General features: G+C 39.3%; 1 protein-coding gene and 1 pseudogene across 2 annotated transcripts in view; one reads left to right on the top strand and one right to left on the bottom strand.

The window, feature by feature from the left end:
- Positions 1-24497, top strand: part of GALNT7 (polypeptide N-acetylgalactosaminyltransferase 7) — a 182027-nt gene that overhangs the window by 10051 nt on the left and 147479 nt on the right. The gene's annotated exons all lie outside the window — the stretch shown is intronic.
- LOC103346110 (BRO1 domain-containing protein BROX pseudogene) lies at positions 10560-12891 on the bottom strand (annotated as a pseudogene).

The following is a 24497-nucleotide window of genomic DNA, read 5'->3' on the forward strand; positions in this document are numbered from 1 at the left end:
CATTATTATCCTTTTACTCTCAAAAGTGCCGTGGGCTTGATAGCAAATTTTGTGGTCATCTCGCTATGTGTGGTTCTAGATAAACAAAATGAGTCATAACCTTTTCTGTCCACAAGTTTATGGGCCACATAAACAATTGCAGTGGGTAAGACAAGAAGTGTATTAGCTATGTACACTGGACCCAAGGAGCCACAGAGAACACAACATCTAGTTTATGGGGCTGGGTGCTGTCTGAGCTTGTCTCAGAAAAGCATATGTGGAGGATATGTGCACATGAGGGCAGAGGAACAGTGTATTCAAAAATATGCAGGACTGTGACTAATCCTGGGGACTACATGGCTGGAAGATGGGATTAGGGTGGGGAAGAATGGAAGAGAGGACTCTAGAAAGATAAATAGGTTCTGAGCCATCAAAGACTTTGAATTGGTTATGAATAGTCTGGGCAATATGGAATAATCTGGAAACAGAATATTAGATATAATCAAGGAAAGAGAGAATCACCTCTTAGGATATAATAATGCAACTAGGAGAGGGACCCAGAAACTGAATACAAAGAGATTTTGGAAGTAGACTTGCAAAGTGTTGCTGATGAGAGGAGGAATGTGCTTGATGGAATGGGAAAGGAAGGATGTTGATGCCTTGAGAAGGAGTGCTCCTGCTTTGGCATCAGGATCACCTAGAGGATGCATTCCAATGCAGATTGGTCAACTTCATGCCCAGAAGTTCTGATTGGATAGATGTCAGTAGGGTAGAGAATCTGAGCTCCTATCATGCTGATGCTGCTGGTCTGGGGAAGTACTTTGAGGAGTGCCTGTCTAGAGGACGAGTTGTTTTAGGGGCTCCAAGACAAAACATTTGCTTTGGGCATATACAGTTTTATAAATGCAGATCAGTCAAAGGAAGGTAGAGATCAGAATAGTAAACAGAAATGGTTGGAAAGTGCAAATCACGCACAGGAATGTGATGTCAGGGAGTGGACTGTAGTTTGGGAATGGACAAAAAGTATGGGTAGACAGGAAGAGGCATGGAGAATGCCTTCTTTTAGGCTTCAGGAGGAGAGTTGAAAGAAGGCACAGGCAGAAGTAAAATAATTAGAGAATATTGCCCTATAAAAAACAAGCAAAAATAACTTAAGGGCAGGGCTGTCAACAAATTCAAATGCTACACTGTCTGAGCAAGAGCTGAGAAAGTTGCAGCAGAGAGACTGTGAAACTTCATTAGAGAGGGTTGGACTGCAGGAGCATCTGTATTGGCTTTGTAGTAAACACAATGACCCAAGACAACTAGCTCACATGCGAGGCATTTGAGTAGTTAATAGTCGTGCTTGCTCTGGGAAAAATACAAATAAAAGAGCAACAGTTTATTAGAGAACTGTAACTATCAAAAGGGAACTTAATTCCTGTTGGTTATATCTGTGCTACATACTGGGTGCCTCTCCACCTCCCTCTACCCACCACTGTGTTTGTATAGACAGATATATATGTGTATTTTAAGTTGAACTATAACCATGTAGTTGTGATTATATGTAATACCAAATATTTTAGATATTATGATTATACAGCATATTTGCCATTGTACTGTTTTAGTCTGAAGTCTAGTGGACTGTAAAGCCAAGACTAGAAAAAGCATTTAAAATTTGAAATTGGAGAAGAAATTTCATCCTGATATTGTTATGTAGTTTTTGATTTCTAATATATCAACATGGCTGATGTGTTTAAAAAATAGAATCACAAAACTGTATACTCAGCATTTCAGTAATCTTAGTTTTTAAAAATGGGGTTTACCATTTAATTCTAGTTCAGCCCTGTGATTCAGAATGCAACTCTGAGACAGCTTGAACTGCAATTACCCTGGGCTTCAGTCTTTTTTGGACAGGGGAGAACTAACTTTCAGTTGCTTCATTTGCTAGGAATCCTGAATATTTCAAAATGAGAAATGTTCTCATTTCTGCACCATTATAAATTCCCTCCTTGGCTCCCCAGCCTTCGTGGCATTTTCAAGTGCTGCTCCTCAGAAGTATTTAAACATGCCAACAGGGAGACCTGATCCAGTTCACTGACTGCAAGAACCTGGCACACTAAAACTTGTGAAAAAAAATTAACATTACACGGTCTAATTAGGTTTATAGAATTGCTGCAGAGCAGCCTGGTTCCCCAAATCTAGAAAGTGCAATTAACTGCAGTATTATATCAATACCAGCCAGTCTGCTAATAGGTTTCTAAGCAAAGTAATTGGAATTTGTTATTAGCAAGAATATCTTAAACCAGATGAATTAAAATTAAATCACATACTACTGGGAACTGTTTTGTAAGAGTATAGAATAGATGACCGAATAACTTTTTCATCTTTAATTTTTATTGATTCCCTAGGTTTAGGGATTCATTTGGGCCCCAAGAGGTGTGCTGTTCTCTTCAATAGTATTCTTACATACTTAATGAGTATCTGGCTTAAATATCATTTTAGTATTTGTAGTTATTACCTTTATGAAATTATTTTACAATATACCTTATTGTTTCTGTATTGAGCTACTTACTGTGAAAACTATGTATTCATTGGTAAGTTGTATACCTTGTAAAACTAATTGGTATTAATTAAATGGGAATTAATTGAGAAACTGCCCAAACTTTGTGTGTGGTCATTCTTATGAAAAGATGATCAGTATTTCTTTCTCTTATTCAAATTTTCCTTTTTATTTTATGTAGAGAGAGGTCGGTCTTTTATCCACTGCTTCACTCCCCCAAATGCCTGCAACAACCAAGGTGGAGTCAGGTCAAAGCCAAGAGTTCAGATCTTAATCTGAGTCTCCCACCTGAGTATCAGGGACCCAAGTACTTGAGCCACCTGTTGCCACTCCAGGTGTATATTTGCAGAATCTAGTTGGAAGCCTGGACTCCAACAATTCATGCGGGTATTCCAAGTAGTGACTTCATTGCTGTGCCAAATGCCATCCCCAGCATTTCTATTTATTATTTTATAATATGCTTTAGTGTTTTTAATTCTCCTTTGATTTCTGATTTTTCCTTTTAATAAAAATGCCAAATAAAACCTACTATCAACTTCTCTAATGTGAGTGAGGTTTGCAAGTATCCTTTACAGTTTTCTGAATACCTGTATCCAGCTGGAATGCTTGATTTAAAACTAACCCATTAATTCTAGTTATTGAAGTAAAACAGTAGTCTCACATTTAGAATGTAGTATAGCAGAAGACACTTTTGAACACTTTTACAGAGTTCTCAGAATTAACACTTTTTGAAGAAGTATTTTGGTAACATTAATGCAGTATCTTTATACTTCTGTGAGAAATTTTTTTTGTGATTTATTCCTCAGAGAGGCTGAACAGTAAAAGACTAGAACGATAAGATACAGTTGCACACTGCAAGACTAAAGTCCCTAAACAAGAATGCTTGAAGTGCTCTAGAAGTTCTTTAGTTGTCAGCATTTACTATTACACTTCACTTTTTTTATAGCGTTTAATTCAAGGTAAATATTTCATATTCATTTTTATTAACATCTATTGTTGCAAAAATAGTTCCCTTTCAACTCTAGCATGAAACAAAATTAGCAATATACTTAAGTGAGTCATGCCAGTGTCATTTTGCCAGAATATGTCAAAGATCTGAGTAAAAATGTTCAGGTATAGAAAATAGGAAGGGAGAATGATAGGGAATTGATATTTTTTTTAATTTATGTCTTTGAAAGGCAGAGTCCGTCTCTCTCTCTCTCTCTATCTCTCCCTCCCTCCCTCCCTCCCTCTCTGTCTCTCTGTCTCTCTACACACACATACACACCTTTCATCCAGTGGTTCATTCCTCAAATGGCCACAACATCCAGGGCTGAGCCAGGAACCAGGAATTTCATCTGGGTCTCCCATGTGGATAATAGGGACTCAAGAACTTCCTAGATATATTACCAGGGAACTGGATTGGAAATGGAGTATCCAGGACTCAAACTGAAACTCGAATATGGGATGTGAATGTCCCGGGTGGCTGCTTAATCAATCCACTGTGCCACAATACCCTTCCCTATAGGGAAATTCCATTTAGATTTGTAGCTGATAGTTTTATAACATCTCAAAAGTGACTCAGAAACAATCTGGTGAGGTTCAATCAAATAAGAGATTTCATTTACTTGATTGTTAAATTTGGCAATGAAAAATATTTCTTTGTGGCTGGCGCCATGGCTCACTAGGCTAATCCTCCACCTGTGGAGCCAGCACCCCAGGTTCTAGACCCGGTTGGGGTGCTGGATTCTGTCCCAGTTGCTCTTCTTCCAGCCCAGCTCTCTGCTGTGGCCCAGGAAGGCAGTGGAGGATAGTCCAAGTGCTTGGGCCCTGCACCTGCTTGGGAGACCAGGAGGAAGAACCTGGCTTCTGGCTTTGGATCGGTGCAGTGCACCGGTTGTAGCAGCCATGTCGGGGGTGAACCAACGGAAAAAGGAAGACCTTTCTCTCTCTCTCACTCTAACTCTGCCTGTCAAAAAAAAATATTCCTAGGCCGGCGCCGCGGCTCACTAGGCTAATCCTCCACCTAGCGGCGCCGGCACACCGGGTTCTAGTCCCGGTCGGGGCACCGGATTCTGTCCCGGTTGCCCCTCTTCCAGGCCAGCCCTCTGCTGTGGTCAGGGAGTGCAGTGGAGGATGGCCCAGGTGCTTGGGCCCTGCACCCCATGGGAGACCAGGAAAAGCACCTGGCTCCTGGCTCCTGCCATCGGATCAGCGCGGTGCGCCGGCCGCAGCGCGCCGACCGCGGCGGCCATTGGAGGGTGAACCAACGGCAAAGGAAGACCTTTCTCTCTGTCTCTCTCTCTCACTGTCCACTCTGCCTGTCAAAAAAAAAAAAAAAAATATTCCTTTGTGTAGCAAATTATTTACCTAGAAAAATTTACCCTTTGATACAGTGTACTGTACTAGGGGTCTTTGTCAGCAGTCTGTGGATCTACAAAACCAAAGGCCACTTTGTGTGGCTTTGTCAAAACTAATTTTAGGCATTTTCTAAAATACCTGTCTCATTAGGTATAGAGTTTACCTATGCTTACTTGGGATGACTTAGCCCCAGCAAGTTTTTCTTCTGGCAGTTTAGCATTTTGCCATATAATTCTTATGAGACTATTTTATTCTTCAGATCCTACTCATACAGAATTAATCTTTTAAGCAAGGTATACCATGTGTCTTAGTATTTGTTACCCTTGTGATCTATTTGCAGGGTTTTACATCTTTTCTTTTAAAAGGAAACATTAAAAACTTCTTGTTCAAAAGTCTGCTAATTCTTGCTAGATGATTTGAAATGAATAAAAAATCCATTATAATTTTGGCAAATGGGCTCTCAATTATAGGATGGAATAAATGACTACAAAGTGCTTTTAGAGTAATGGAATAAAAGTGATGGAAATCTTATTACTTTACATGTGTAGATTTTTCTACTTGGTAGATACTTTTTTAATTAAAAATCACTGTCAAGATTGGAAATTTTGATCACTTGAAATGTATGATTATATTTTAACATTTAAGTAAAGGATTGCTACAATGAGGAAACATAGGCATGCAGTTTCATTAATAGTTGCTCCCTGTGTGGTGGCATCAGAAAATTCTGTCCACAATTGGAGGTTTCGGAGAAGGCTGACAGAGAATGTTTCTGTGATGGTGATCAATTAAAATAAACTTGCATTCACCCCAGGGAGATCAGGGTGGTTGATTTTTAAATTTTTTTTTAAACCTTTTGACAAATTTCTGAAATTCCCTTCTGAAAATATACTAAAAAAGATGATTTCTAAATACCTTAGTATTTTTTAAGATTTATTTATTTATTTGAAACGTAGAGTTAGAGAGAGGGAGGGAGGGAGGGAGGAAGTGAGGGAGAGAGAGAGGGATCCTCCATCTATTGGCCCATTCCCCAAATAGCTGCAGCAGCTAGAACTGGGTCAATATGAAGCCAGGAGCATGACCTTCTTCTGGGTTTTCCACATTGGTACAGGGGCCCAGGTACTTGGGCCATCCTTTTATGCTTTTCCAGGCACATTAGCAGGGAGCTGGATGGGAAATGGCGCAGCTTGTACTCAAACTGGTACCCATATGCGATGCTGGCACTGCAGCACTGAGGCACTATGCCACAGTGCTGGCCCTAATATCTTAGTGTTTTACTTTATTTTTAAAAAGATTTATTTATTATTTGAAAGGCAAAGTTACAGAGAGGCAGAGGCAGAGAAAGAGAGGTCTTCCATCCACTGGTTCACTCCCCAAATGGCCGCAATGGCTGGAGCTGCACTGATCTGAAGCCAGGAGCCAGAGCTTCTGGGTCTCCCATGCGGATGCAGGGGCCCAAGAGCTTGGGCCATCTTCTACTGCTTTCCCAGGCCATAACAGAGAGCTGGATCAGAAGTGGAGCAGCTGGAAAGCCCATATAGGATTCCAGGGCTTTAACCTACTATGCCTCAGTGCCGGCCCCATACCTTAGTATTTTAAAGAAATATTGTCAAAATATCTGTACTACCGAAAGCAATGTACAGATTCGATGAGATCCCAATCAAAATACCAAAGATATTCTTCTCAGACCTACAAAAAACAATGCTGAAATTCATATTGAAACACAAGAGACCCTGAATAGCTAAAGCAATCTTATATGAAAAAAAAAACAAAGTTGGAGGCATCACAATGCCATATTTCAAAACATACTACAGGGTAGTTACAATCAAAACAGCCTGGTACTTGAAAAAAAAAATAGATGTATAGACCAGTGAAATAGAATAGAAACAACAGATATCAATCTACACACTTTATGACCAACTTATCTTTAACAAAGGAGCTAAAATCAATCCCTGGAGCAAGGACAGTGTCTTCAACAAATAGTGCTGAGAAAACTGGATCTCTGCATGTGGTAGTATGAAACAAGACCCCTACCTTACACCTTATACAAAATCTACTTCAGATGGATCACAAAGACCTAAATCTATGACTCAGTACCATCAAATTACTAGAGAATTATTGAGAAACCTTACAAGACATTGGTATAAGTAAAGACTTCTTGGGAAAGACCCCAGAAGCACAGCCAATCAAAGTCAAAATTGAAAACTGGGATTATATCAAGCTGAGAAGCTTCTGCATTGCAAAAGAAACACAGCAAAGTAAAGAGGCAACTGACAGAATGGGAAAAAATATTTGTGAACTGTGAAACTGATAAAGGACTAATATCCAGAATCTATAAAGAGCTCAAGAAACTCAACAACAAAACAAATGATCCAGTTAAAAAATGAGCAAAGGACTTAAACAGGCATTTTTCTAGAGACGAAATTCAAATGGCAAACAGACACTTGAGAAAATGCTCAGGATCACTAGCCCTCAGGGAAATGCAAATCAAAACCACAATGAGGTTTCACCTCACCCCAGTAGAATGGCTCTCATACAAAAATCAACAAATGATAAACACTGGCGAGGATGTGAGGGGGAAAGTACCCTAATCCACTGCTGGTGGGAATGTAAATTGTGTAACCACTGTGGAAGACAGCATGGAGATGCTTCAGAAATCTGAATATAGACCTACAATATGACCCAGCCATCCTACTCCTGGGAATTAACCCAAAGGAAATAAAATCAGCATATGAAAGAGTGATCTGGGGCCGGGGCGCTATAGCTCACTAGGCTAATCCTCCACCTGTGGCGCTGGTACTCCTGGTTCTAGTCTTGGTTGGGTTGCGGGATTCTGTCCCAGTTGCTCCTCTTTCAGTCCAGCTCTCTGCTGTGGCCCGGGAGTGCGGTGTAGGATGGCCCAGGTCTTTGGGCCCTGCATCTGCATGGGAGACCAGGAGGAAGTACCTGGTTCCTGGCTTCAGATCGGGCAGCGCACCAGCCGCAACCCACCAGCCATAGTGGCCACATTGTGGGGTGAACCAACAGAAAAATGAAGACCTTTCTCTCTCTCTCTCTCTCTCTCTCTCTCACTGTCTAATCGCTGCCTTTCAAAAAAAAAAAAAAAAGTGATCTCTACCCCCATGTTTATTGCAGCTCAATTTCAGAATAGTTAATATGTGGAATCAACCCAGATGTCCATCAACTGAAGACTGGACTAAGAAATTGTGGTATTCATACACTATAGAATACTGCACAGAAGTAAAAAAAAAAAAAAAAGAAATTCTGTTTTGCAACAAAATGGGTGCAACTGGAAACCATTAGACTTAGTGAAATGAGCCAGTCTCAAAAAGACAAATACCATATGTTTTCTATAGGTGTGGAATTGACATTTTGAGATTTGATGAGTGTTTATAGCCCTTGTCTTGACTGTTGAGGAACAGTGCTTTTTTGTACTATTTGTTGAACTCTTTGCTTAGTGTAGGGTTAATCTTATGAGTATAAAGTTAACTGGAGGGTAAGGTAGAAAGCATCACTATGTTCCTTAATCTGTATATAGGAAATACATGAACATTGCATACCTTAAATAAAATTTACAAAAAAAAATATTTTATGGATCAAATTAAGAACTCTTCTTGTAGCTTCTTGAGACTCTCAACCATGGCATATATAACTCTTCTATTTGGAAGTAAATATAGGGTTTGTGAAAGCATGGTTAACTTCAAAATATTGAAGAGTGGTATTCACTTGCAAATATGATAGAGCCAAAAATATTGTGCCCTTCCCAGTTTTGCTGGGTCTTTTTTAGCTGGAGAAAAGAATTGTTGATATCATTCAAGGATTGGGCAAAATATATAAATATATACTCCATAGTTGTTCTCAGATTATTTTTTCCAACATCCTATTTGAAAACCTAAAGAAGGTTTTAATGAATGTGGCTTTATTTTATTCTTCATTAATTATTTTTCAGGAAGAATGCCAGCCATTCTTATTTGAGCCGCCTATACATCTGTGACTAAATTGAAGGAAAGCCCAGCCAGAAAGTCTTATAGTCTTATAGTGGTTTTATAAGAGTCTATAACCTCTGCTCAGTTAATGTGACATAAAGAGAAAAGTAAATATTAAAACTTTTTGTTATACCTTGGCAAAAATCACTTACTAAAGGTAAAATAAGGGGCTGGTGCTGTGGCTTAGCAGGTAACGCCACTGCCTGCAGTGCTGGCATCCCAGATGGGCCCTAGTTCGAGACCTGCCTGCTCCATTTTCAATCCAGCTCTCTGCTATGGCCTGGGAAAGCAGTAGAAGATGGCTCAAGTCCTTGGGGCCCTGCACTCACATGGGAGACCCAGAAGAAGCTCCTGGCTCCTGACTTCGGATTGGCGCAGCTTCGGCCGTTGTGACCAATTGGGGGTGAACCAGTGGATGAAAGACCTCTTTCTCTGCCTGTCCTCTCTGTGTAACTGACTTTCAAATAAATAAATATTTTTTTTTAAAAAAGGTAAAGAGAATGGCTTTGAAACATTTAATCTGATTTGTTTCTACTTCTTTAGCTTAAATAACAAGTCCTTGTATTTAAAAGTAAACATATCTTATGTAATGATTTATGACTTAGATGGGCTGATTAAATCCAAAAAGAGTAAGAAAAAAAGGAAGTTTATTTAAGTAACCCTTAAGGAATATTTGCCTTTTTTGTTGTAGAAAATCAAAAAAGCTAATAGCATAAGTCATATATATTGTTGAGTATTTTTTGTTTCCTAATGAATGGAGATACCTTTCCCACTTTTCCTATAATTCTATTTAAAAATAACTGTCTCTAACTTTTTTCTCCCTCTTTGGGACATGCCTGCCATGTGTTGAGTGTTTGCCTTGTCTTTGATTCCTAGTTATGCTAAATGTGAGAATGATTTTTTCTTTCTTTTTTTCTTTTCTTTTTTTTTTTTTTTTTTTTTTTTGACAGGCAGAATGGACAGTGAGACAGAGAGAAAGGTCTTCCTTTTCCTTTCCATTGGTTCACCCCACAATGGCCGCTGCGGCCGCACACCATGCTGATCCGAAGCCAGGAGCCAGGTGCTTCTCCTGGTCTCCCATGCGGGTGCAGGGCCCAAGGACTTGGGCCATCCTCCACTGCCCTCCCGGGCCACAGCAGAGAGCTGCCCTGGAAGAGGGGCAGCTGGGACAGAATCCGGTGCCCCGACCGGGACTAGTACCTGGTGTACTGGCGCCGCAGGTGGAGGATTAGCCTATTGAGCCATGGCGCCAGCCGAGAATGATTGTTCCAAGTTTACAAATGTCAGTCATGCAGTGGGCTTTATGTTGCAGCAGTTTAAGCCACAGCTTGAAATGCCTGCATCTCATATTGAGTTTTAGTTTGAGTCATGGCATCTCTGTTTCTGATTCAGCTTCCTGCTAATGTATCTTAGGAGGCAGCAAATGATGGCTCAAGTATTTGAGTCACTGCCACCCACATAGGAAAAATCCCTCATGGAGTTCATGGCTTGTCCTGGACCAGCCATGGCTGTTGGTAGGCATTTGTGGAGTGAACCAACAGATATCTCATTCTCACTCTTTCAAGTAGGTGAATATATTTATTTTTATAAGTTAAATTACTTTTTTCATGAATGAAAAGATAACATACAAATAACACCTTTAGCAGAAGTAATATGTTAGCTGTCACTTCTTGGTACCAAATGCAGTTAATACAAACAGTTATATCTCTCTATAATTGTCACACAACTTTACATTTGATGATTTCTCCAAATTCCCAACACCATGTCAGAAAGCATTAAATATGATGGGATGGGGTATTTTAGTCACAGTATTACCTTTGCTGAGCCAACAGAATGTTTAATTACTGTTTTAAAGTAATACCAATATTTACTAGGTTCTATAGAAGCACTGAATATAATACATGTTTCCATTTCATGTATGGTATGGTAATAGAATCCACAAAAATGTCAGTGTGAAATTTAGTAACTAGATTAATAGGCTCTATTACCTAAGATAAATAAGTCTTATAGGTAGAAAGAAAAGAGCTGTGTAGTACTGTGTATGATTTTGTCAGTAAATGGCTTACAGCAAAGACAATGATGGACTTCATAATGGGGATCACACAAGATATGGGGAAGTTTGATAAATTTTTTTTCCTGTAGACAGCAAAATAAAACTAAATGCTTATTTGTTATTACTCCACTTACTCTGGAAACTGCTGCTTCAAATATTAAATATCATACTGTAAGCAGAAATTAACGATTTTGTATATTTAAAAAAAAAACCCACACTGACTCTGTGTAGCCTTTCCTAAGGAGTGTCTCTGAACAGTGTAAACCACGATACAGGATTAAAGGAATCACTCATCTGATGACAATGTTGACTTGGGCATATTCTAGCTATTCTTCATAATGAAATGTACATTACTACCTTAGCACTTTTTGCAGATTTTATTCATTCCTCACAGGGCTGTTCTGTGGAACTAATGGTTTAGTTGTATAACTGCTTAGCACAGTGCCTGGCAAACAGCAAGTTCTCAATACACACTACTATTTATTTTTTTTAAGATTTATTTATCTATTTGAAAGGCAGAGTTGTAAATTTTTACTTCAAAAAACATTTTGCATTTGTACTGTCTTCTATAAGAAACATTAAAAACCGTTAACAAAGTTATTTCTCTAAGTAAAAAGCTCATTAGAAAAGGCACTTGTAAAAATCAACTTAGGGTTATTAAAACAGAATGAAACATAGGGCTACAAAAATAGAGATATATTCTTAAAAGAGTCACCATACCTATAAACACTGATTTTCAAGTAAATTATAGATTCTAATCTATTTAAGGGATTTGGTTTGAAAGTGTTCTGATCTTTAAGCCACTCTTTTTCTACCAGAAATTATAAATGACTCAGACCATTTTAGGTCTGTATTAAAACAAATACAATGGTGAGGGGAGAAAAAAACCCTATCTTTGTTAAAAACTAATTGCTGTCATTCTTCAGGTATCAAATAAGGAGGAACATAAACTTTTTTTGTGAAAATATTCCTGAATGTGAAAGTTACATGATTTACGCCCATTATATATTAATCTGAAATTACTATTACCCAGAGTTCAAAAAAAGATTAATCCCCAAATACATCCTTTAGGGGCACAATAAGATCTTTCAGGCATTGTCCTGATTAAAAAGGAGAATCTGGAAACAAAGCATGGAAGCATCTCTACTTTATCAAAACCAAGAACAAATAAACTGGAGGCAGGTTCCCTCTGAATGTAATAATTCAAAAAGTTTCAGAGAAATCATTTTAAGAAAAATGAACTGAAGATCCATGGTTTGTCTTATCTACTAGCAGTAAATTTTAATTGCACCTTATTCCAGGAGTATGTAAGGATAGGTAGAAACTAGTGACCTTTTGAGTTTGATATCTGGTTCTTTTAACAGGTTTCACATCTTCTGGTTTGAGTTTGGCACTGTCATCCTTGGGTCTCTTGGTGAGATCAAAGGCAGCCAATATTTCTAGTATCCAGTGAGTACTTGTAGGAGGAAATTCAAAAAGTACAGGCTCTACGAGACCATAATTTGCTTTGAGTTCTAGTTGTGGAGCTTCAGCTAGCATTTTTTGAAAGTAAATAAAACCCATTTTCTCTCTGACATTTTTCTAGTGTGTTCTTCACAAGGTTTCCAAGTTTCCTGAAGAACAAGTATCTTGATGGTTTGACTGTCCAGGTCCTTTGGTTTCTCCATATTCTTTGCATAGTTCTTCTGCTTTAGCATAAAATTTTTCTGCTTCTTGGAGGGACCTGATTGTTTCACCATTTATCACTAGCCAACAAAATCTGACAATAACAGTAAGCATAAGCTGTGTAGAAACATTTTCAAGTGAAGATATTTTCTCCATTTAGCAGAGTATGCAGGCTCCAAGCTGGATAACGTATAATCAGCTTTTTGATAGGAATTGGCTGTTTCATATGCCAGTGCAGCAATTAGTCCAGGTGCATATTTTAGTTCAATTGCTTGAGCAATTGTTACTTCTTAAGCTTCAGCCTGACACTGAGTAGCATAAGCGTCTATGAGCCATCAAAGAAGGAGGTACCTTTCTCTGAAGGGAGGAGAGAACTTCCACTTTGACTATGGCCTTGTCGAAATAAGATCAAAGTTGGCGAGCTCAGGAGGCTTCCATGGCCTTAGGAACTCATGACTAGAGCCTGGGGAGACTGCTTAAACAAGAGTGTCAATTTGTTAAGTCAACAACAGGAGTCACTTAAACAAGAGTGTCAATTTGTTAAGTCAACAACAGGAGTCACTGTGCACTTGCTCCTCATGTAAGATCTCTGTGCTTAATGTGTAGTTCAATGTGAATTAATGCTATGATTAGTGCTCAAACAGTATTTTGCACTTTGTGTTTTGTGTGGGGGCAAACTGATGAAATCTTTACTTAATATATACTAAATTGATCTTCTGTATATAAAGATAATTGAAAATGAATCTTGATGTGAATGGAATGGGAGAGGGAGCGGGAGATGGGAGGGTTTGGGTGGGAGAGAAATTATGGGGGGGGGGATCCATTGTAACCCATAAACTGTACTTTGGAAATTTATATCTACTAAATAAAAGTTTAAAAAAAAATGAACAGTTCTTACATGGCACCGTATAACAGTTGCAGTCCAACTCTGAAACAAATAAAAGAGCAATAGGGCCTTTTATTTTTAGATATTCATAATATGGAGAAAAATGTTTGAGAAAATTATGAAGTTGCTGAACTGAATAATTAAAAACAGCAACTATTCAAACATAAAAACAGAAACAAGACAAACACAAATAAGAAAATAATACATTTACTAAGCCTTTTAATTAACCCAGTATCAGTACCTCAGCTTTCTTAATCTAATACACTAGGCAGAAGTTTTAAAGCTTTGGAGTGTAAAGTAACAACAACTCAAAGTTAAACTGTGGGTTAGGCCGGCGTCGCGGCTCAATAGGTTAATCTTCCGCCTGCGATGCCGGCACATCGGGTTCTAGTCCTGGTCAGGGTGCTGGATTCTGTCCCAGTTGCTCCTCTTCCAGTCCAGCTCTCTGCTGTGGCCCAGGAGTGCAGTGGAGGATGGCCCAAGTGCTTGGGCCCTGCACCCTCATGGGAAGCCAGGAGAAGCACCTGGCTCCTGGCTTCGGATCAGTGTGGTGCACCAGCCTCAGCGCGCTGGCCGCAGCAGCCATTGGGGGGTGAACCAATGGAAAAGGAAGACCTTTCTCTCTCTCTCTCTCTCACTGTCCACTCTGCCTGTCAAAAAAATAAATAAAATAAAAAAATAAATAAATAAACTGTGGGTTATACTGGGGAGAATAAGGAAGACATAGTGAAATAATTAACTTCCATGAAATAGTTGTTCTTCCAGTTTTATTGTTCCTCAGATCACTTGCGTTTTTCTTCATTTTATTGTGGGTGAGCCAGGAAGCAACCTATGTCATACAGGAAATCTTAAAAGTATAAAACGCAGATTCATCCCTAAGTTTTATCTAAAGGAGCAAAATAAATCTTTACAAATGTAATACACATAGTAATTTAGGATCTATAATTCCCAACACACAAGTATGTCTTTACTTGTTCCCCCACAATGTTCTCTTTCCTTAAACCATCTCAATGGGGGCCAGTACTGTGGCACAGTGGGTTAAGCTACTGCTAACATCCCACATGTCAGCACTGGTTAGAGTCCCAGCTGTTTCACTTTCAGCTTTCTGCTAATGCACCTAGGAAAGCAGCAGAAAATCGTCTAAGTACTTGGGCCCCTGTCACACACATGGGAGACTAGGATGGAATTCCAGGCTTCTGGCTTCAGCCAGGCTAAGTCCCCAGCCCTTACAGTCATTTGGGGAGTGAACCAGCAGATAGAAGCTCTCTTTCTCTCTCTCAATCTGCTTTTTAAATAAATAAAAATTTTTAAAAACTTCCCAGTGCTAAAATGACCATATTTTAAACAAAGATTAGTCTACAAAGTAGTATATATTCTAAAAACAATTAAAATTTCTATAGTGAGATAAAAAAGGCATTCCACAAAGTAGTGGCAATCTTCTACCTCTTTCCACTTAAAATTTAAAATAATGAATTCCTAACACATTTGCATAACAAGTATTTTCATGCCTTTAAGCATTCTTAAAATTATGTATAATTTTATGATTATCCAAGAAAGAACAGAGAGGAAAAACAGCATGTATAAAACTGCTAGCTAAACTCTGTTTAAAAGTGCCAACAAACTTACCTAATTACAGATAAGGAAAAGGAAGACAGGAGAAGGTCACCTCACCAGGCCAATGATTGCACTGGGAGTTTAACCCACGTCAGAGTCCATGTGTACTTTTACTGTATAATGATGTCAGCTTTTTTTTAAATTCACCATCTGCTAGCTTGTCCTTGGGGAGCTACATATTATACACAGTAAGGGAAATTAAACATCAGTACAATTTCTCCAAGACATTTAGTATTCATGGTGATTAATATTCAGGATATTGACCCAATTATTTATAAAAATACATGGAGTTTATACCCCCTCTTCCTTCCTACTCCCCAACTCCAGGACAAAAATGACTTGGCCTTGGAGCCAGCACTATGGCGCAGCAGGCTAAAGCCTGGGCCTGCAGCGCCAGCATCCCATATAGGCATTGGTTCCAATCCCAGCTGCTCCACTTCTCATCCAGCTCCCTGCTGATGTGCCTGGGAAAGCAATGGAGGATTTCCCAAGTCCCTGGGCCTCTGCACCTACATGGGAGAACCAGAGGAAGCTCCTGGTTCCTGGCTTCAGAGAGGCTCAGCTCCAGCCATTGCTACCATCTGGGGAATGAACCAGAGGGTAGAAGACCTCTCTCCCTCTCTTTCTCTCTCTCTCTCTGTAATGCTTTCAAATAAATAAAATAAAAATTTTTAAAAATAAATAAAATGATTGGCCTGAACCATGAACTTAACACCATTCAGCAAAGCCCTTCCTCCTTCTGAGTAGTACACAAACACACAATTTTCCTATTCCTTAAAGCATGCTTTCCCTGCTCTACCCTCTAGGTCCAGTAAGGAATACTATAATCTAATTGAAAGTTACTTTCCTAGAAAAATTTTCAATTATTTATTGGTATGCTTGGATTCTTCAAACTCCCAAAGAGACAGTGACATGAAACTACTACTAGACTACCAGATTATCCCCAAATCATGAGGCCACTGAATCTTGAGAACCTAAACAGAGCTTATATCTTTCTAGCTTAACTAGTACAGTGTTTACACAACAGCTAAAGCAGGAAATGTGCAGGCGCAAAGGTTATACAAGGAAATATAAAAACTTCTACAGAAGCCTAGATTTAACCTCTACTACTTCCTGGTAACTTGCATACAATACAAAATTCTAAATTAGTATTTCTGAACTTTACGTTCCTTTTGTTTGTACTATATGCCTGATATAACTTAATTCATCATTCAGACTGGGACAGGAAGCATTTAAGCAGCACCATAGGACCATGTAAATGCTATATTTATATTCTTACTAGAATATAACCAAAATCCTGAATGTGATACTAACTTCCTCTCCCCAAGATGAAATTTCTTCACTTCTTTTCAAGACTAACTGATCTTCATACATAAATGGTATTCATGAAATACTGCTCTTTCAAAATTTGAGGTGGCCACTTAGTACACTACCCACTACTTTCATAGAGTAGTAAACTCAACCAATTGAAGTCTTCTCTGAGCAAGGCAAAAGTGACTGCTGAAAAATAACAAGTTGACTGACACACAGTAAACCTCTAGGCATTTTGTTTCACCACAAATCAAAGCATGGTGGGTTTTGTTGATTTCTACTTTTATGGTGTCAGTCATCTATTATCAGTACATTTCTAAAAGTATACTTGTATATCAATATTGGTCCAAGAATTCAGAGGGAAAGTAAATGAATTATCTAAAAAGAAAACACTAGAAATAAATTAGGAAACTGATTAAGGCACTGATCTATTTCACCATTTAAAAATGTCTATGGGTTTAACGGTAGAGCTAGAAACATGCCATGGAATCCAAATCCCATTAAGGTGGCAGGTACCAATGCCATCTTATTAGTTAAAGTGATCAGTTTAAGTTCATAACTGATCATAATGATAGGATTAAGTGTCAAAGGGATCACATAAATAAGACCAGTGTCTGCTAATAATAATTGATAGAATTAAAAAGGAGAGAAGGATGCAACATGGGAAGCAGGATACACAGCAGATTCATAGAATGGCAAATGCCCTAAACAGTACTCTGGCCTCAGAATCAGCCCTTAAGTCATTCAGATTTGGCTAAAAAGCCCATGAGAGTTTCTCAGGCATGGAAAGCCAAGACACTGTGACAAAAAAATGACCTAAAAGAAAGATCTCTGTGAGATCCCAGTGGAAAGAATGGGCCATCAAAGAAGGGGATACCTTTCTCTGAAGGAAGGAGAGAACTTCCACTTTGATTATAGCCTTGTCTAAATAAGGTTGGTGTTTGTGAACTCCACAGGCTTCCATAGCCTTGGCAGCTCATGACAAGAGCCTCGGGTGATTACTGACGTCATAAATAACAGTGTCAATTATTACATCAACAATGAGAGTCACTGTGCACTTACTCCCAATGTAGGATCTCTGTCCTTAATGTGTTGTATTATGTGAATTAATGGTAAAATCAGTATTAAAACAGTACCTTATACTTTGTGTGTCTGTGTGGGTGCAATCTGTTGAAATCTTTACTTAGTATATACTAAGTTGATCTTTCTTATGTAAAGATAATTTAAAAATGAATCTTGATGTGAATGGGATAGGAGAGGGAGTAGGAGATGGGATGGTTTGCAGGTGGGAGGGTGGTTATGGAGGTGGGGAAACTGCTATAATCCAAGAGTTGTACTTTTGAAATTTATATTTATTAAATAAAAGCTTTCTAAAAAATGGCTATGGGGGAGGTGTTTGGCCTACCAGTTAGAGGCTAGTTATAATGCCTGTCATTTCCTGTAAGAATGCCTGATTGTTATGGAAGGTATTTATTTCACCTTCATTCATAAATGAGACCTTTGCTGGTTATAGTATTCTGGGTTGACAGTTCTTTTCTCTTAAGACTTGGCATTAATCTTGCCATTCTCTCCTAGCCTTTAGGGTTTCTGATGAGAAGTCAGCTGTGAGTCTGATTGGAGATCCTCTGAAATTAATTTGGTGTTTCTTTCATGCGAGTTTTAAAATATTTTCTTTATGTTTTACTGTGGAGAGTTTGCTACAATGTGTCATGGTGAAGATCTTTTTTGCCCATGTCTATTAGGAGTTCCATGTGCTTCTTATAGTGGATGTCCCTTTCTTTCTCCAAATTAGGAAAGTTTTGCTACTATTTCACTAAAAAGGCCTTCTAATCCTTTCTCTCTTTCCATGCCTTCAGGAACTCCTAAGACCTATATGTTGGGTCGGTTGAAAGTATCCTATAGGTCTCCAACACTATATTTTTAGTTTTCTAATTTCTTCTTAAAATTCAGTCTGACTGTAAAATTTCCTGCAGTTTGTCTTCTAAATCAGATAATCTTTATTCTGCTTCACCAATTCTGTTTTTAAGACTTTCTACTCCACTTTTTGTTTGTTCTACTGAATTGTTCATTTCCAAGATTTCATTTTTCTTTGTTTGAGATCTCAATTTTGTGGGAGAAATTTTCTTTCATGTCATGTACAAATTTCACTGGTTCGTGGATTTGATTCTGATTACTTCTAAGTAATCCTAAAATCAATTTTTTGAATTCCATTTCTGGCATCGCTTCAGTCTCTTCATCTTCACGTTCTGGAATTGAAGCGTTGTGTTCTTTTGGGGATATCATGTTGGTTTCCTTATTCTTGTTTCTTGAATTGGTAGTTTGTTATTCGGCATTTGTGGAGATAATCATTGGTTTCTTCTTTGTTTTTCCCCTGTGATGGTTTTAGTCTTTAACTATCCCTCTGTGGATTAGCAGAGTTTCTGCTTTTCCAGTGAATACCTAGAGGTGTGTGTCGGGTATGGCTAGAGAGCTCTTTTCAGTGCTCCAGGGTGAAGGGAGTATTCAAGATGATACCCAAATTGGGTGTGGTTAAATCCTTTTTTTTTTTTAAATGAGAGGGGAGGTTTGTTCACCTCTGTTGGTGTTGTCTCAACTCACCTCCTCTCCTCAAAGAAGATCAGTGCCTGGGAACTAGGACCAGTGGGTATAATACTCGTTCCCACTGCCACAAAATCCACACAAAGCATCTCTGCAGTCTTCGGTGTAAGCACAGATTCTGTAGCAATGACCCTCACCAGGGAATTAGGGATCCCTGAGCATATGGAGCCACCCATAATTTGGGACTAACCAAAGTCCCAGCCACACCCTGAGCCCTCCCATGCAGCCACAGTGTTTTCACAGTCCTGGCACACAAGTCTCCCACAGTCATGAGCACCCAACCCCCTGTCAGTTCTCCCATCCAGACTCAGGCATCTCTACCTGGATGGTTGCTGGGCACACAGACACAAGCTGGCATAACTGTTACGTATGTCCAAAATGGCACCCACTCTCTATTGCCTGATTATAGTACGCCAGTTGCAGGCTGATCAGGGAGAGAGATATGAGTACCCCCTTTTCTTTTCTCCTCTAGTTTGTCAGGTACACTGTCCTCCACAGGGCTCCAAGCTGGAGTCTTGCCTGGCTCTTCCTGCAGATTTATCGCCAGTGGCTTGGACTGCTGCAGTCTGGTCTCAACTCACTCGAGAGCAGTTGCTGAGGTTTTTGGCTGCTGGGGTCCTGAGTTGTGCATATCCACATCTTCCATGCAGGTCCACAGTTTCCCTCTAATTTGTGTGGAGTTTCCTCTGCCATTTTTTCCCTAACTTTTCCCTGAGACTGCACTCTCCTCACTTTTTTAAAACTATCTTCTCCTAACCTAGAGCAGTAAGCTCCCTTCCTATTCCACCATGCTAATGCAATCCCTCAAAAATTTTCAAAAAGTGGTTATGGGGGCTGGCACTGCGGTGTAGTAGGTAAAGCCGCCTCTTTCAGTGTCAGCATCCCATGTGGGCAGAGGTTTGTGTCCTGGCTGCCCCACTTCTGATCCAGCTCTCTGCTGTGACCTGGGAAAGCAGAAGATGGCCCACATCCTTGGGCCCCTGAACCCACATGAGAGACCCAAAAGAAGCTTCTGGCTCCTAACTTTGGATTGGCCCAGGTGGGGAGTGAACCAGCAGATAGAAGATCTCTCTCTCTCTCTGCAACTCTTTCAAATAAATAAATAAAAAAAATATTTTTAAAAAGTGGTTATTATGTAAAACTGACACATGGATCAGTGAGTATAGTTGGCTCACAAGTGGTAGTAGGATGGAGAGAAGTACTTTGAAACTTCAATATTCAATTTTCAGATTATTAATATTTCAAAGACAAATAATATTGTTCTAAATAAAGGTTTTTAAAACACTATCAGGCTGGCGCCGCGGCTCACTAGGCTAATCCTCTGCCTTGCAGCGCCGGCACACCGGGTTCTAGTCCCCGTCGGGGTGCCGGATTCTGTCCCGGTTGCCCCTCTTCCAGGCCAGCTCTCTGCTGTGGCCAGGGAGTGCAGTGGAGGATGGCCCAAGTCCTTGGGCCCTGTACCCCATGGGAGACCAGGAGCAGTACTTCGCTCCTGCCATTGGATCAGCGTGGTGCGCCGGCTTCAGCGCGCCGGCTGCGGCAGCCATTGGAGGGTGAACCAACGGCAAAGGAAGACCTTTCTCTCTGTCTCTCTCTCTCACTGTCCACTCTGCCTGTCTAAACAAACAAACAAACAAACAAAAAACAAAAAAACACTATCAGGAAGATCTTCTACTTAGTAGATTTGATTTTCAACACTGCGCATTTAAGGCAGTTCTATTTACTTTTAAGGCAGAGACAGACACATACACACACAGCACACATGGTCACTAGTTCACTTCCCAAATCTTGCAACAATGTGGCTAGGCCAGGGCCAGAGTCAGGTACCAGGAACACAATCCAGGTGGTTCACGTGGGTGACAGGCTCCTGTTACTTGAGCCATTACCATTGCTTCCCAGGTCTGTATTAGCAGGAAGCTATAGTTAGGAGTTGGAGTTGGGTATCAAACCCAGGTGTTCCAATATGAAACATGGATATATTGTTCTATGCTAATGGCCTAGCCTATGACAGTTTTTTAATATGTTCATTATTTTTTTAGTTAAAATTTTACAATTTTTAAATATTTTACCTTATTCAATTCATATGTCGACTTTTTTTCTTGAAAGCATACATATTAGTATCACGAAGTAGAGGATTCATGACAGTGATCATAACATGGGGAGAGAAGGGCATACTGTCATGTATATGGAATGATTCAATGAAGCAATATTTATAAACATACTAAATAATATGACATCCCACAATAGTTATACTCTCTTTCAACTTCTAGAGAAAAAGTAATTTATCTTGCTGGGTCTATTTATTTCATTTATTATAATGATTTCCAGTTCATCCATTTTGTTGCAATTTCTATTTCATGGCTGAGTAATAGTCTATCATGTATATATACACACATCACTTTTACCCTAATCAGCTGATGGGCATTTGGTTGAGTCCCGTATCATTGATATGGTAAATTAAGCTACTATAACCATGGAAGTGCAGGTATCCCTTTCATACACTGATTTAACTTCCTTTGACTATATTCCCAGGAGTGGGATAGCTGGGTCATAAAAGCAAACCCATGTCAACCCAGGAAAATCAGCAGTCCTTCAACAGAAAGGAGTCTTGTGGAAAAAAAAAAATCCCTAACATTTTCTCCATCCCTAGTTATCTAAAGAGTCTTTAACCTTCATCATTCATTCTTCAGAATATCTGCAGATCTGTGGTGTTTCATAGGAACCAACAGCCTTTTAAAGTAGATTTTTTACAAAGTGAGATATGTGAGAGTATTGGGGGAGGGATGCACAGAGATTACACAGAGCAAAAAATATTTAAAGGTTCATTATATCTAATTTTAGAAATTTTATTTTCTCATTAGTACTAGTTCATCACACAAGAATTCCAAGGTTCAGTTATCTTTAATTAAGAAGAATCAGGTGTATTCCAGAAAGATTTCTCTGTATTTGAGAATTATGAGTAACGTGATAGCATCATCATTTAGAGGCAACATGCTGTGTGCCCAAATGGCAGGTTTGGTTTTTCTAGCTACCTTGAAGTCAACATACAACTGACATTTTCATTTAAATATTTATATTCGAGTTTTCCACTGTGGGCCACCATTGCTATTGTGGAGACCTGCCTCAGCTCCCGCCGCCTGAACGACCAGGCCCCTCCTCTTTGAGTTAGTGCTTGCGGACCATGAGGAAAGACCAAGAATAAGTTGGGTGGGACTGCTGGGCCGAGCGTTCTGAGTGTGGCTGCTCCCGCCCCCAAGTGGCACGCACCGCCACCTCGGGACCTGTCACGGCTGCCGGGCCACGTGACTCTGGCAATGTGCCAGCCCGGCTTCCTGTAGTCTGGATTCACCAATTCCCTTTTCTTGCTTGTGGACCACAGTCCTGCTTTTCTTTCCTTAGAAGCACTGCTGACAGACTCAGAAATCCAAAATCATCTGGAGGAAATGGCTGGTTTCATAGGAACCCGTAAACGCCACAGCTCCTGTCTCTTTTGACTACTATGGTGTAATCACTGGCCCTCCTGCTTCAAAAATTTGCAATGACTTGAGATCAACCAGGGCAAGGACTCCTTGAACTGTTCACTGATTTGAGCTGTAATCCAGAAATGATGAAGAATGCAGATTTCTTTTCTTCACTTTTTCAAAGTTTCATAAATTCATTGGGTGAGTCTACTCAAGAAAGCATGTTATGATGTATTCAAAATTTGAAGTGGACTGGTACATTATAAGGACAGGTTCCCAGTGCTTCCCACCATATGTATAATCCCACCCATCTTTCTCCTCCCTTTCCTAATCCTATTCTTATTTTTTACTAAGATTTATTTTCAGTTAACTTTATACATATAAGATTAACTCTATACTAAGTGAAGAGTTCAACAAATATTATGAAAAAAAAAAAACTGTTCCTCAACAGTTGCGACAAGGGCTATTCAGACACCTCAAAGTGTCACTTTCATTTCTATAGATTATCATTTAGATGCTCTATTAATTTCCACAATCAAGGAGAACATATGGTATTTGTCCTTTTGGGACTGGCTTATTGTAATTATGATGTTTTCCAGTTTCATCCATGACAGGATTTCATTTTTTTTTACTCCTATGTAGTATTCCATAGTATACATATCCCATAATTTCTTTATCCAGGCTTCATTTGGCAGACATTTGGGTTGAGTTGCATTTCCCTGATGGCTAGTGATCCTGAGCATTTCTTTATGTGTCTCTTGGCCATTTGGATTTCCTCCTTTCAAAACTGGCTATTTAAGTCCTTTGTCCATTTCTTAACTGGGTAGTTTGTTTTGTTGTTTAATTTCTTGATCTCTTTATGTATTCTGGTTATTAATCCTTGATCAGTAGTATATATTGCAAATAATTTCTCCCATTCTGTCGGTTGCCTCTTCACTTTGCTGAGTGTTTCTTTTGCAGTGCAGAAGCTTCTCAATTTGATGGAATCTTATTTGTCAATTTTGGCTTTAATTGCCTCTGCCTCTGGTGTCTTTCAAGAACTGTTTGCCTTTTTCAATATCTTGCAGGATTCCCCCAATGTTCTCTACTAATTTTATGGTATTGGGTCAGATTTAGGTTTTTTTAATCCATTTTGAGTGGATTTTTGTGTAAGGTGTAAGGTAGAGGTCTTGTTTTATACTTCTGCATTGGGAGATCCAGTTTATCCAGGTGAAGACACTGTCCTTGCTCAAGGGATTGATTTTAGCTTCTTTGTTAAAGATAAGTTGGTTGTAGATGCATGAATTGATTTCTGGAGTTTCTACTCTGTTCCATTGGTCTATCCATCTGTTTTTGTACCAATACCAGACTTATTTGATTATAACTGCAATGCAGTATGTCTTGAAATCTCATATTGTGATGCCTCTGGCTTGTTTTTATTATTTAAGATTGCTTTAGTTATTTGGGATCTCCTGTGTTTCCATATGAATTTTAGCATAGTTTTTTCTAGACCTGAGAAGGATGTCTCTGGTAATTTGATTGGTATTGCACTGAATCTGTAAATTGCTTTCAGTAGTTTGGAAATTTTGATGATACTGATTCTTTCAGTCCATGAACACGGTAGATTTTTCTATTTTTTTGTATCTTCTTTTATTTCTTTAATGTTTTGTAATTCTCATTGTAGAGATCTTTGATGTTCTTGGTTAAATTTATTCCAAGGTATTTGATTTTTTTGGTAGCTGTTATTAAGGAGATTGATCTTAGAAGTTCTTTCTCAGTCATGGCATTGTCTGTGTATACAAAACCTGTTGATTTTTTTAAAGTTTATTTATTTATTTGAAAGGCAGAGATACAGAAAGGCAGCAGCCGAGAGAGAGAAAGAGAGATTGAGAGAGAAGGAAAGTCTTTAATCCACTGTTTCACTCCCCAGATGGCAGCAAAAGCTGGAGCTCTCCCAATCCCAAGCCAGGAGCCAGGAGCTTCTTCTAGGTCTTACACATGTGTGCCAGGTCCTTTGAACTGGGGCCTTCTACTGCTCTTTCAGGCCATACCAGAGAGCTGGATCAGATGTGGAGCACCCATAAGG

The sequence above is a fragment of the Oryctolagus cuniculus genome, chromosome 2, assembly GCF_964237555.1.
Source record: "Oryctolagus cuniculus chromosome 2, mOryCun1.1, whole genome shotgun sequence".
NCBI lineage: Eukaryota > Metazoa > Chordata > Mammalia > Lagomorpha > Leporidae > Oryctolagus > Oryctolagus cuniculus.